General features: G+C 43.8%; 3 non-coding genes and 3 pseudogenes across 3 annotated transcripts; all 6 read left to right on the forward strand.

Annotated features, from left to right (window-relative positions):
- Positions 1-56: 56 nt before the first annotated feature.
- LOC148881351 (5S ribosomal RNA) lies at positions 57-175 on the forward strand. Its single transcript, XR_016113884.1, has one exon. It is a non-coding gene; the product is annotated as a 5S ribosomal RNA (ribosomal RNA).
- Positions 176-1,323: 1,148 nt separating this feature from the next.
- On the forward strand, positions 1,324-1,432 carry LOC148881352 (5S ribosomal RNA; annotated as a pseudogene).
- A 1,153-nt stretch (positions 1,433-2,585) lies between these two features.
- Positions 2,586-2,694, forward strand: LOC148881353 (5S ribosomal RNA; annotated as a pseudogene).
- Positions 2,695-3,846: 1,152 nt separating this feature from the next.
- LOC148881354 (5S ribosomal RNA) lies at positions 3,847-3,965 on the forward strand. The gene has a single exon (XR_016113891.1). It is a non-coding gene; the product is annotated as a 5S ribosomal RNA (ribosomal RNA).
- An 807-nt stretch (positions 3,966-4,772) lies between these two features.
- LOC148881355 (5S ribosomal RNA) lies at positions 4,773-4,891 on the forward strand. Its single transcript, XR_016113888.1, has one exon. It is a non-coding gene; the product is annotated as a 5S ribosomal RNA (ribosomal RNA).
- Positions 4,892-6,046: 1,155 nt separating this feature from the next.
- LOC148881356 (5S ribosomal RNA) lies at positions 6,047-6,155 on the forward strand (annotated as a pseudogene).
- The last annotated feature ends 6,311 nt before the right edge of the window (positions 6,156-12,466 follow it).

The following is a 12,466-nucleotide window of genomic DNA, read 5'->3' on the forward strand; positions in this document are numbered from 1 at the left end:
AAGAAAGACGCTCTCCCTGCAACACTATAAAGAGGGATTTTCTGGCACACTCCCTCGCTTACGGCCATACTACCCTGAGAACGCCCGATCTCGTCCGATCTCGGAAGCTAAGCAGGGTCGGGCCTGGTTAGTACTTGGATGGGAGACCGCCTGGGAATACCAGGTGCTGTAAGCTTTTTTTTTTTTTTGCAGCCACCCCAAATACTGTGGGCCGAGAAATGGTCTCTCCCGTTCGCGATCCGATTTCACTTTTCATTTCACGATCACCCCCGACGCGATTTTAAACGGCTTCCCACACGTTGATTTTACTCTTGAGTCGCTGCGTGTAACGATATGGCTTTCCGGCAGAGGGAGCTGTCCGCATGGGGGACCGTCATGACAGTACTCGTACGCGAAGCAGAACTGGGCTTCTGCGTGCTGGACAGCTTCTTTTACTCCCCTTTCAAACCATCTATTTTCCTTTCGCTACAATTTTAACCTCATTGTCGTCAAATGAGCGGTAGCTAGTTGAGGTGCATATGTACTGCAGATTGAGGCCCACTCGTATTATCCCATGCGGTGTTGATAAAGTTTTTTTTTTTTGAGAATTTGTTTAGTCTCCCCCATGTTTTGCTCTTTATAATTTTAATTTTTCCAATGTATTGAATAAACTACATTACTTTGTTTTTCATTTGAAAGCTTATCTTTTGGATGTACTCAATTTTGCCTTCAAGTGTTTATCGGTTTGAAATAAGTAGGAATTTTGTGTTGCCAAAGGACTCTGTAGTTTTTCAGACAGCCCTGCAATGTAAGGTAACGCTACTCCTCTCCTTTTAGTATCTTCAGCATTTTGGGTTTAATTCCCTATCCTTTTCTTTTGACATTTATTATGATTACTGTCCGTCTGGTCCTTGACGCCCTCTGCTGACGTAATCACACAGCGACACTGATCTCGTGATCAACCATTTCACCACATAATATTCATAGTTATACATAACATTTTAAGCGCCTTTCAAAGCTCTAAAGGCCACTTTACAGTCACGGGATAAGAACGTTTTTTTTGTGCGAGTGAACAGAGGCAACCATTCGCGCCAGCGTTCACTCTACCCGGAATGAATGGACGAAACGGATTGCATTGGAAGTCAAAGAAAAGTTACCCACGAAAACGCATCAGCTGGACTCACATGCACCTATTTGACAACACGACACAAATAACACCTTCATCGATTCAAGCCTGTATTTGGAAAACCAAATAACCATCACCCGACAAGAACGAACACCATGAGCAAAGAAAGACGCTCTCCCTGCAACACTATAAAGAGGGATTTTCTGGCACACTCCCTCGCTTACGGCCATACTACCCTGAGAACGCCCGATCTCGGAAGCTAAGCAGGGTCGGGCCTGGTTAGTACTTGGATGGGAGACCGCCTGGGAATACCAGGTGCTGTAAGCTTTTTTTTTTTTTTTTTGCAGCCACCCCAAATACTGTGGGCCGAGAAATGGTCTCTCCCGTTCGCGATCCGATTTCACTTTTCATTTCACGATCACCCCCGACGCGATTTTAAACGGCTTCCCACACGTTGATTTTACTCTTGAGTCGCTGCGTGTAACGATATGGCTTTCCGGCAGAGGGAGCTGTCCGCATGGGGGACCGTCATGACAGTACTCGTACGCGAAGCAGAACTGGGCTTCTGCGTGCTGGACAGCTTCTTTTACTCCCCTTTCAAACCATCTATTTTCCTTTCGCTACAATTTTAACCTCATTGTCGTCAAATGAGCGGTAGCTAGCTTTGAGGTGCATATGTACTGCAGATTGAGGCCCACTCGTATTATCCCAGCGGTGTTGATAAAGTATTTTTTTTTGGAGAATTTGTTTAGTCTCCCCCATGTTTTGCTCTTTATAATTTTCATTTTTCCAATGTATTGAATGAACTACATTACTTTGTTTTTCATTTGACAGCCTATCTTTTGGATGTACTCATTTTTGCCTTCAAGTGTTTATCGGTTTGAAATAAGTAGGAATTTTGTGTTGCCAAAGGACTCTGTAGTTTTTCAGACAGCCCTGCAATGTAAGGTAACGCTACTCCTCTCCTTTTAGTATCTTCAGCATTTTGGGTTTAATTCCCTATCCTTTTCTTTTGACATTTATTATGATTACTGTCCGTCTGGTCCTTGACGCCCTCTGCTGACGTAATCACACAGCGACACTGATCTCGTGATCAACCATTTCACCACATAATATTCATAGTTATACATAACATTTTAAGCGCCTTTCAAAGCTCTAAAGGCCACTTTACAGTCACGGGATAAGAACGTTTTTTTTTGTGCGAGTGAACAGAGGCAACCATTCGCGCCAGCGTTCACTCTACCCGGAATGAATGGACGAAACGGATTGCATTGGAAGTCAAAGAAAAGTTACCCACGAAAACGCATCAGCTGGACTCACATGCACCTATTTGACAACACGACACAAATAACACCTTCATCGATTCAAGCCTGTATTTGGAAAACCAAATAACCATCACCCGACAAGAACGAACACCATGAGCAAAGAAAGACGCTCTCCCTGCAACACTATAAAGAGGGATTTTCTGGCACACTCCCTCGCTTACGGCCATACTACCCTGAGAACGCCCGATCTCGGAAGCTAAGCAGGGTCGGGCCTGGTTAGTACTTGGATGGGAGACCGCCTGGGAATACCAGGTGCTGTAAGCTTTTTTTTTTTTTTTTGCAGCCACCCCAAATACTGTGGGCCGAGAAATGGACTCTCCCGTTCGCGATCCGATTTCACTTTTCATTTCACGATCACCCCCGACGCGATTTTAAACGGCTTCCCACACGTTGATTTTACTCTTGAGTCGCTGCGTGTAACGATATGGCTTTCCGGCAGAGGGAGCTGTCCGCATGGGGGACCGTCATGCCAGTACTCGTACGCGAAGCAGAACTGGGCTTCTGCGTGCTGGACAGCTTCTTTTACTCCCCTTTCAAACCATCTATTTTCCTTTCGCTACAATTTTAACCTCATTGTCGTCAAATGAGCGGTAGCTAGCTTTAAGGTGCATATGTACTGCAGATTGAGGCCCACTAGTATTATCCCAGCGGTGTTGATAAAGTATTTATTTTTGAGAATTTGTTTTGTCTCCCCCATGTTTTGCTCTTTATAATTTTCATTTTTCCAATGTATTGAATGAACTACATTACTTTGTTTTTCATTTGACAGCCTATCTTTTGGATGTACTCATTTTTGCCTTCAAGTGTTTATCGGTTTGAAATAAGTAGGAATTTTGTGTTGCCAAAGGACTCTGTAGTTTTTCAGACAGCCCTGCAATGTAAGGTAACGCTACTCCTCTCCTTTTAGTATCTTCAGCATTTTGGGTTTAATTCCCTATCCTTTTCTTTTGACATTTATTATGATTACTGTCCGTCTGGTCCTTGACGCCCTCTGCTGACGTAATCACACAGCGACACTGATCTCGTGATCAACCATTTCACCACAAAATATTCATAGTTATACATAACATTTTAAGCGCCTTTCAAAGCTCTAAAGGCCACTTTACAGTCACGGGATAAGAACGTTTTTTTTTGTGCGAGTGAACAGAGGCAACCATTCGCGCCAGCGTTCACTCTACCCGGAATGAATGGACGAAACGGATTGCATTGGAAGTCAAAGAAAAGTTACCCACGTTAACGCATCAGCTGGACTCACATGCGCCTTATTTGACAACACGACACAAATAACACCTTCATCGATTCAAGCCTGTATTTGGAAAACCAAATAACCATCATCCGACAAGAACGAACACCATGAGCAAAGAAAGACGCTCTCCCTGCAACACTATAAAGAGGGATTTTCTGGCAGATTCCCTCGCTTACGGCCATACTACCCTGAGAACGCCCGATCTCGTCCGATCTCGGTAGCTAAGCAGGGTCGGGCCTGCTTAGTACTTGGATGGGAGACCGCCTGGGAATACCAGGTGCTGTAAGCTTTTTTTTTTTTTTTGCAGCCACCCCAAACACTGTGGGCCGAGAAATGGTCTCTCCCGTTCGCGATCCGATTTCACTTTTCATTTCACGATCACCCCCGACGCGATTTTAAACGGCTTCCCACACGTTGATTTTACTCTTGAGTCGCTGCGTGTAACGATATGGCTTTCCGGCAGAGGGAGCTGTCCGCATGGGGGACCGTCATGACAGTACTCGTACGCGAAGCAGAACTGGGCTTCTGCGTGCTAGTCAGCTTCTTTTACTCCCCTTTCAAACCATCTATTTTCCTTTCGCTACAATTTTAACCTCATTGTCGTCAAATGAGCGGTAGCTAGCTTTAAGGTGCATATGTACTGCAGATTGAGGCCCACTAGTATTATCCCAGCGGTGTTGATAAAGTTTTTTTTTTTTGAGAATTTGTTTAGTCTCCCCCATGTTTTGCTCTTTATAATTTTCATTTTTCCAATGTATTGAATGAACTACATTACTTTGTTTTTTATTTGACAGCCTATCTTTTGGATGTACTCATTTTTTGAACAGAGGCAACCATTCGCGCCAGCGTTCACTCTACTCGGAATGAATGGACGAAACGGATTGCATTGGAAGTCAAAGAAAAGTTACCCACGTTAACGCATCAGCTGGACTCACATGCACCTTATTTGACAACACGACACAAATAACACCTTCATCGATTCAAGCCTGTATTTGGAAAACCAAATAACCATCATCCGACAAGAACGAACACCATGAGCAAAGAAAGACGCTCTCCCTGCAACACTATAAAGAGGGATTTTCTGGCACATTCCCTCGCTTACGGCCATACTACCCTTAGAACGCCCGATCTCGTCCGATCTCGGAAGGTATGCAAGGTTGGGCCTGGTTAGTACTTGGATGGGAGACCGCCTGGGAATACCAGGTGCTGTAAGCTTTTTTTTTTTTTTTTTTTTTTGCAGCCACCCCAAACACTGTGGGCCGAGAAATGGTCTCTCCCGTTCGCGATCCGATTTCACTTTTCATTTCACGATCACCCCAGACGCGATTTTAAACGGCTTCCCACACGTTGATTTTACTCTTGAGTCGCTGCATGTAACGATATGGCTTTCCGGTAGATGGAGCTGTCCGCATGGGGGACCGTCATGACGGTACTTGTACGCGATGCAGAACTGGGCTTCTGCGTGCTGGACAGGTTATTTTACTCCCCTTTCAAACCATCTATTTTCCTTTCGCTACAATTTTAACCTCATTGTCGTCAAATGAGCGGTAGCTAGCTTCGAGGTGCATATGTACTGATTGAGGCCCACTAGTATTATCCCAGCGGTGTTGATAAAGGTTTTTTTTTTGAGAATTTGTTTAGTCTCCCCCATGTTTTGCTCTTTATAATGTTCATTTTTCCAATGTATTGAATGAACTACATTACTTTGTTTTTCATTTGACAGCCTATCTTTTGGATGTACTCATTTTTGCCTTCAAGTGTTTATCGGTTTGAAATAAGTAGGAATTTTGTGTTGCCAAAGGACTCTGTAGTTTTTCAGAAAGCCCTGCAATGTAAGGTAATGCTACTCCTCTCCTTTTAGTATCTTCAGAATTTTGGGTTTAATTCCCTATCCTTTTCTTTTGACATTTATTATGATTACTGTCCGTCTGGTCCTTGACGCCCTCTGCTGACGTAATCACACAGCGACACTGATCTCGTGATCGACCATTTCACCACATAATATTCATAGTTATACATAACATTTTAAGCGCCTTTCAAAGCTCTAAAGCCCACTTTACAGTCACGGGATAAGAACGTTTTTTTTTTGTGCGAGTGAACAGAGGCAACCATTCGCGCCAGCGTTCACTCTACCCGGAATGAATGGACGAAACGGATTGCATTGGAAGTCAAAGAAAAGTTACCCACGAAAACGCATCAGCTGGACTCACATGCACCTATTTGACAACACGACACAAATAACACCTTCATCGATTCAAGCCTGTATTTGGAAAACCAAATAACCATCACCCGACAAGAACGAACACCATGAGCAAAGAAAGACGCTCTCCCTGCAACACTATAAAGAGGGATTTTCTGGCACACTCCCTCGCTTACGGCCATACTACCCTGAGAACGCCCGATCTTGGAAGCTAAGCAGGGTCGGGCCTGGTTAGTACTTGGATGGGAGACCGCCTGGGAATACCAGGTGCTGTAAGCTTTTTTTTTTTTTTGCAGCCACCCCAAACACTGTGGGCCGAGAAATGGTCTCTCCCGTTCGCGATCCGATTTCACTTTTCATTTCACGATCACCCCCGACGCGATTTTAAACGGCTTCCCACACGTTGATTTTACTCTTGAGTCGCTGCGTGTAACGATATGGCTTTCCGGCAGAGGGAGCAGTCCGCATGGGGGACCGTCATGACAGTACTCGTTGATAGAGTGTTTATGCACATTAGTAAACATATTACGTTATTTCATGTTTAGATTAAGTAAACATATGTTTTTTCATGTTTAGCTTAGTATATATTATGAATTGTGCACGTTTAATTTCAGTCTAATTTAGTTAAATAAAACTATCAGTCTTATTAGTTCAATAGTCGTTGGAAAGAAACAACAGCTCCAACTCCAATCTGAGACCCGCCCAACACTGAGTTGTCCGTAACCGATTGGACGGGAAAGGTCGACTTGTTCGTAACTGATTGGACAACAGATCGCCACTGTGTATGTTTAAAAACTTGTCAGAGCGGGAGCTCGGTCTCTTTTGTCTCTTTGTTCTCTTTGCTCGTGTGCTCATGTCTTCGTCCCACCGAGACGAGAAGTGCCTTTTTCTGTCTCATTAGAATAAAGTAGTTTTTGTTCACCATCTATCGTACTTGCTGATATTTTTATCAAGTGAACTCCCGACAATACTGAACCAGGAAAGACAGACAAGAAGTTTTAACCGAACATTAATTGGTGCCGACAAACCCATGCCAGTCTACCAGCCTGGACTTCTGAGTAGTGCCACCAGCCTGCGTCTTTCAACGGGAGACGGGTACTTCCCGGTGGTCTGCTCGTTAAGAGATTTGAACGGGCGAGAGTGGAAGAAAGTCGTTCCTTCACTGGACCTGCCTCTTGCTTGGCGCAGTAAGGGCGGAGAACCCCCTCTTCGCTATAGCTTCTTGTGACTTTTTTCACGGGAGGAACGGAAAATAATCACTTCTTTTTCTTGTGGCGGCAAGGCTCATCGTTCTGGCTGGAGGACTACACGGCAGTATTCAAAAGTTCACTAAGTAAGTAGCGCGCTAGCTAGCAGCCATTGTTTGAATGCATTGTGAGACTTCTCCTGGCCAGAGACAGTCTTTTCCACTTGACTCACGTACGGACCGGTGTGAAGCGATTTTCGTTAGGCAAGGTGGCCAAATGAGAATACGTATGCCGGCGGAGGAGTGCATATTAATGAGCACGAGACATCCACACGCCGAATTGTGATTCGGAAGTTTTCCAGCAAAAGAATATTGATCACAAGGTGGTGATAGCTGGGATTCAGTTTGTGTGGTGGACCGCTTTTATTCTGAAAAGCGGAAGTATTTTAGGGCAGCTGCTACAGTACGAAGTCAAGAGGAAAGAAATAAGATCAAAAATACATTCTTAAAAGTGGTTTGTCTATGCTAGTATAGTGGCACAGAGAAAGTTCTTTGTCTCGGAGAGAAAAAAAGGGTGGGGGCGAAGTCATTTGAGCCGTTGGTGTGTGTGTGTGTGCGTGTGTGCGTAAGAGCATTCCTTGTGTGTGTGCGTGAACGCGCATCCTGGCTGAGGATTGGCGCGAATCACGCCCTTTGTTCTTGGGTTTGAATCAACATCGTGAGGTGTGCTTCCTTTCTGGTGATAGTTAAAGAAGGAATTTGTTGTTGCAATCGTGAAAATGGGTGCTATTTTTTCTAAAAAGACCCCAATTCATAGGGACGTAGAGTTTATGTCCAAAAAGTTCCCAGGAAGCGAACTTTATTGCAAGAAGTGGATGGACTGTAGTACGTTCTCTGGTGCGTTGCAACTACAACCTTTGAGGGTGTCATGTTTCGATTGAAACTTCAGGAAGCATCCGCGATGAAAAAATCTCTTGGAAAGATACATGCCGAGATAATTGCCTGCGAAGCTTGGATTGCGCAAGCAAAAATCAGAGAGAGGGAAATGGAAGCCAAACAGATGAAAAAAGAGGAGAAAGCGATAGTTGCAATGTCTTCCAAAGTGAGCTCTGACGATGAGACTGTGGCTTCGTCTGTTGCACGTCCCAATGAAAAGTTGGTGGAAAATGGAAAGCAGCCATTGTTTCAATCCCCAGAGCTCCCCCACGGGAGGCGAGGGGGAGAGGCGGGGGGCTGCCCCGGGCAGGCGCCACAACCCCCCTCCTACCACTCCTTCTCTTCCCCCTCCTCCTTCTACCCCTCCTCCGCAGGGCTGAAGAAAGGGGAGGACGCCATTTGTTCAACCCCTGTGGGGCGAGTGGGCCCCCCTGGGTGGGCCCCCCCCGGTGATGACTCCAAATGTCTGTTGGGCAGAGCAGCAGAATGGAGCGCTTACGAGGATTACAACCTGATATGGCAAATCAGATTGCTGCTGATTGTGTCTCTTCGCGTACAAGGAGCAAAGCAAATTGTTCTGGACAATTGTATCCGTTTGAAGAGTTGAATGGAATTAAAATGAATAATGGAAGCGACTGTGACGCCTTACCACTTATTCAGGTAGCAAATCCTAATTCTTCAAGCATACATGATCAAACTATCTTGGTTTATCGGCCATGGGGCGACAGTGATGTCGCAGAGGCGTGTAAAGGACTAGGTAATGTTGTTGAAAATGCAGAAAGTTGGACTGAGAATTTTGAGGAATTATGTGCTTCTTACCAGTTGAATGGACAAGAAACGCTTAAGGTTCTCAGGAGATGCTTGGGACATCATTGGAATCGGGTGAAAGGTGACTTTACTGGGAAAACATCGATGGGAACGAACATGACGTACGAGGAAGCAACAACCCAACGGAGATTGATTTGTGAAAACATCCGAACATTATGGAAAAAAACACCAAACTTTGGCTTGATTCAGAATTGTAGACAGTTACGTGGGGAAGATATTAACATTTTTCGGGGACGCTTGGAAAATGTTTTTCGAAACCACTGCTGTATTCCTGAATCTGCTGATGAGAATTCCATATATGTCAACCAATTCAAGCAAACATTTTTGCAGAATTTGACGCCGGAAATTGGAGATTTCATTCGCAAACATTATGTCCAACACCGGACTGGAAGGTTGGTTGATCTCATGGAGTGGGCAATACACGCCCAAGAAGTTGTGAGAAAAAAGTGGGGAAATGGTGCAAATTCGCCGATGGAACATGTGATGGCATCTACCATGGGTAACATAATGGAGAACGTGTTATACCAGGATCGGATGAAGAGACGGATGCCGCACAATGATCGATGCTACAGTTGTGGCAGTGTAGGGCATATTGCTCGCCACTGCAAAAAGAAACCTATACCGAAAAGGAAACATGGGAAATCTTACAGACCTCCACCATATAATACGCGATATGGTGAAGGACAAAAAACAAAACATTCAGATTGACGCGAGGAACCCCATTTCAACACTGATGACAACAAGCACAACAGTGGGAAATGGGAATCAATAAAACCAGTTGAAATCTTGGATTTGACTAATGTGTTAGCCTTGACCTTACCGGAAAACGAAAAACCTTATTATTGGCTAAAAATCGGGAAAAGGGATGTCAAATTTCTTTGCGATAGTGGTGCATGCAGATCAGTGTTAAGAGACACCATTCCAGGTGTCACTCCGAGTCGACAACAAATTTCTGTGGTATCTGCAGATGGGAAAGTGACATTGTTACCGATTTCTAAACCAATAAAAATTTTAGATGAGGGACTAACTCCATACAAGGTCACTATGGTCTTGAGTGGAGAGTGTCCTATAAATTTGTTGGGAAGAGACCTGTTACAACAACTGCAAATAGCTTTAATACCAACAGAAGAAGGGTATAAACCCAAAAAAGTGAATTTTCTGGAGTCCTTCGTAGTTGACGCTATGGGGGACCCAGTAAAGGTCGATTCACTAGAATTATGACTGATGGCCACTTTAGGGGCAGAGGACTTTCCAGACGTCCCTGCCACCCTTTGGTCATCGGGAAAAACTGATGTGGGCTTACTTAAAACAGCAAAACCAGTTGAAGTATTGCCTAAAACGACTTATCGACCAAGACTTAAACAATATCCATGAAAACAGGATGCTATTATTGGCATCACCCCCGTAATACGGGATATGGTGAAAGCTGGTATTTTGAATGAAGACCCAACTTGTGAATGTAATACACCGATATTTCCTGTTAAAAAAAGTGGAATCTGGAGTTTGGAGAATGGTGCATGATTTACGACAGATAAATAAATCTATACAATCACGTGCTCCATGTGTGCCAGACCCGCACACATTATTGAACAGTTTAAAACCTGACAAAAAATGGTTTACAGTGATTGATTTGAGCAATGCCTTTTTCTCCATTCCGTTACACAAAAATTCACGTCATTGGTTCGGATTGACATTTAATGGAAAAAAATATACATATACAAGATTGCCACAAGGGTTTACAGATAGTCCTACAATTTTTTCACAGGAAATGTCTTCGTGTATTGCTGATTTTAAACATCCTGAATCTTCTCAGATTCTTTTGTATGTTGACGACATCTTAATTGCTTCACCGACTAAAGATGAGAACAAGACTGTATCAATAGCTTTGTTCCAATATTTAGCGAATACAGGTAACAAAGCTTCTTTGGATAAATTACAGTTTTGCCAAGAAGAAGTTGTTTTCTTAGGACATCTTTTGTCAAGAAAGGGAAGAGAGTTGACAACTAAGAGAAAACAGACAATTTTACAGATTCCTCGACCTAAGACGAAAAAACAGATGATGATGTTTTTGGGACTGTGCAATTATTGCAGAACTTGGATTCCGCATTATGCACAAGTGACCCAACCATTATTGACACTTATATACCAAGACGAAATGGCACTGAAAGACTCTATTCAGTGGACTGAAGAGGGCAGTAAAGCATTTACAGAATTAAAAAAATTGATAGCAAACACTAGCGTCTTAGCCTTACCTGACTATGACAAACCATTTGTTCAAACAGTTGACTGCAAAGACAAATACATGACTTCAGTCCTGTTACAAAAGCATGGACAAAAGCTGAGACCAGTTGCATTTTATTCTAAAAGACTGGATCCAGTAGCTGCAGCTCTTCCAGCATGTGTTAGAGCAGTGTGTGCCGCAGCGTTGGCAGTTCAGTCGTCAGCTGAACTAGTACTTTTTCATCCCACAACGCTGATGGTACCACACTCGGTTGACTTATTGATTACAGGCACGAAAATGACCTTCTTGTCACCAGCACGACATTTGTCTATCATGACAACCTTGCTGGAACAACCACACACAACTGTTGAGAGGTGCAATAGCATTAACCCAGCGACACTTGTACCTCTTCCTGTTGACGGAGAACCACATTCATGCGTTGACAGAATAAATGAGAACTGCAAACCACGACCAGACTTGAAAGACACACCTTTACCTGACAGCATCTACCTGTACGTTGATGGCTCTGCGTCTAGGTCAGATGCAGGGGCTAACAGGGTAGGCTATGCTGTTGTGACCGATGTTGAAATTGTTGCTGATGGCTCATTACCAAACGCGTATTCAGCACAAGCAGCAGAAATTGTTGCATTGACTGAAGCGTGTAAATGGGCGGAAGGGAAAACGGTGACGATTTTTACAGACAGTCAATATGCGTTTTCCACACTTCACTGCTTTGCAGCTCAGTGGAACTGCAGAGGAATGACTACATCAAACGGAAAATCTGTTGTACATGCAGATTTATTGAGAGGCTTATTGAAAGCTATCCTCCTTCCAAAAAATGTATTGGTTTGCAAATGTGCAGCGCACACTAGAGCTAAAAACAGAATTAGCACAGGTAACGAGGAAGCAGACGCAGCCGCCAAGAAGGCTGCTCAAACTACTTTCAATTTGGTAAATCAAGAAATGCGTGAATTAGTGCCTACACGAGTTTTGAAGGACATGCAAGCGTTAGCTACAAAATCCGAAAAAGATTTGTGGCTTGCCGATGGTGCTAAGCTCGTTGATGAGCTGTATAAAATAGACAACAAACCATGTTTACCGAGAAACATGTTCCCTATGGTGGCTCGATTGAGCCATGGTAGGTCATATATATCAACAGGGGGCATGGTGTTTATAGCAGGGAAAGTATTCCATTTAAGCAGAGGTTTCAACTCGTATGCAAAAAAACTTTTGTCGGAGTTGTTTGATTTGCTGAAACACAATCCACAAGGTAACATGCGACCAAAAAGAGGAACATTTCCACAAGGGTCACACCCCTTTGAAGTGGTCCACATGGATTTCATTGAACTAAGCACAAGTAATTCTTATAAATACTATTTGGTTTTAATTGATTCATTCACCAAATGGGTGGAAATTGTG

The sequence above is a fragment of the Hippocampus bargibanti genome, unplaced genomic scaffold, assembly GCF_051943395.1.
Source record: "Hippocampus bargibanti isolate YZ-2025 unplaced genomic scaffold, ASM5194339v1 Contig00172, whole genome shotgun sequence".
Classification (NCBI taxonomy): domain Eukaryota; kingdom Metazoa; phylum Chordata; class Actinopteri; order Syngnathiformes; family Syngnathidae; genus Hippocampus; species Hippocampus bargibanti.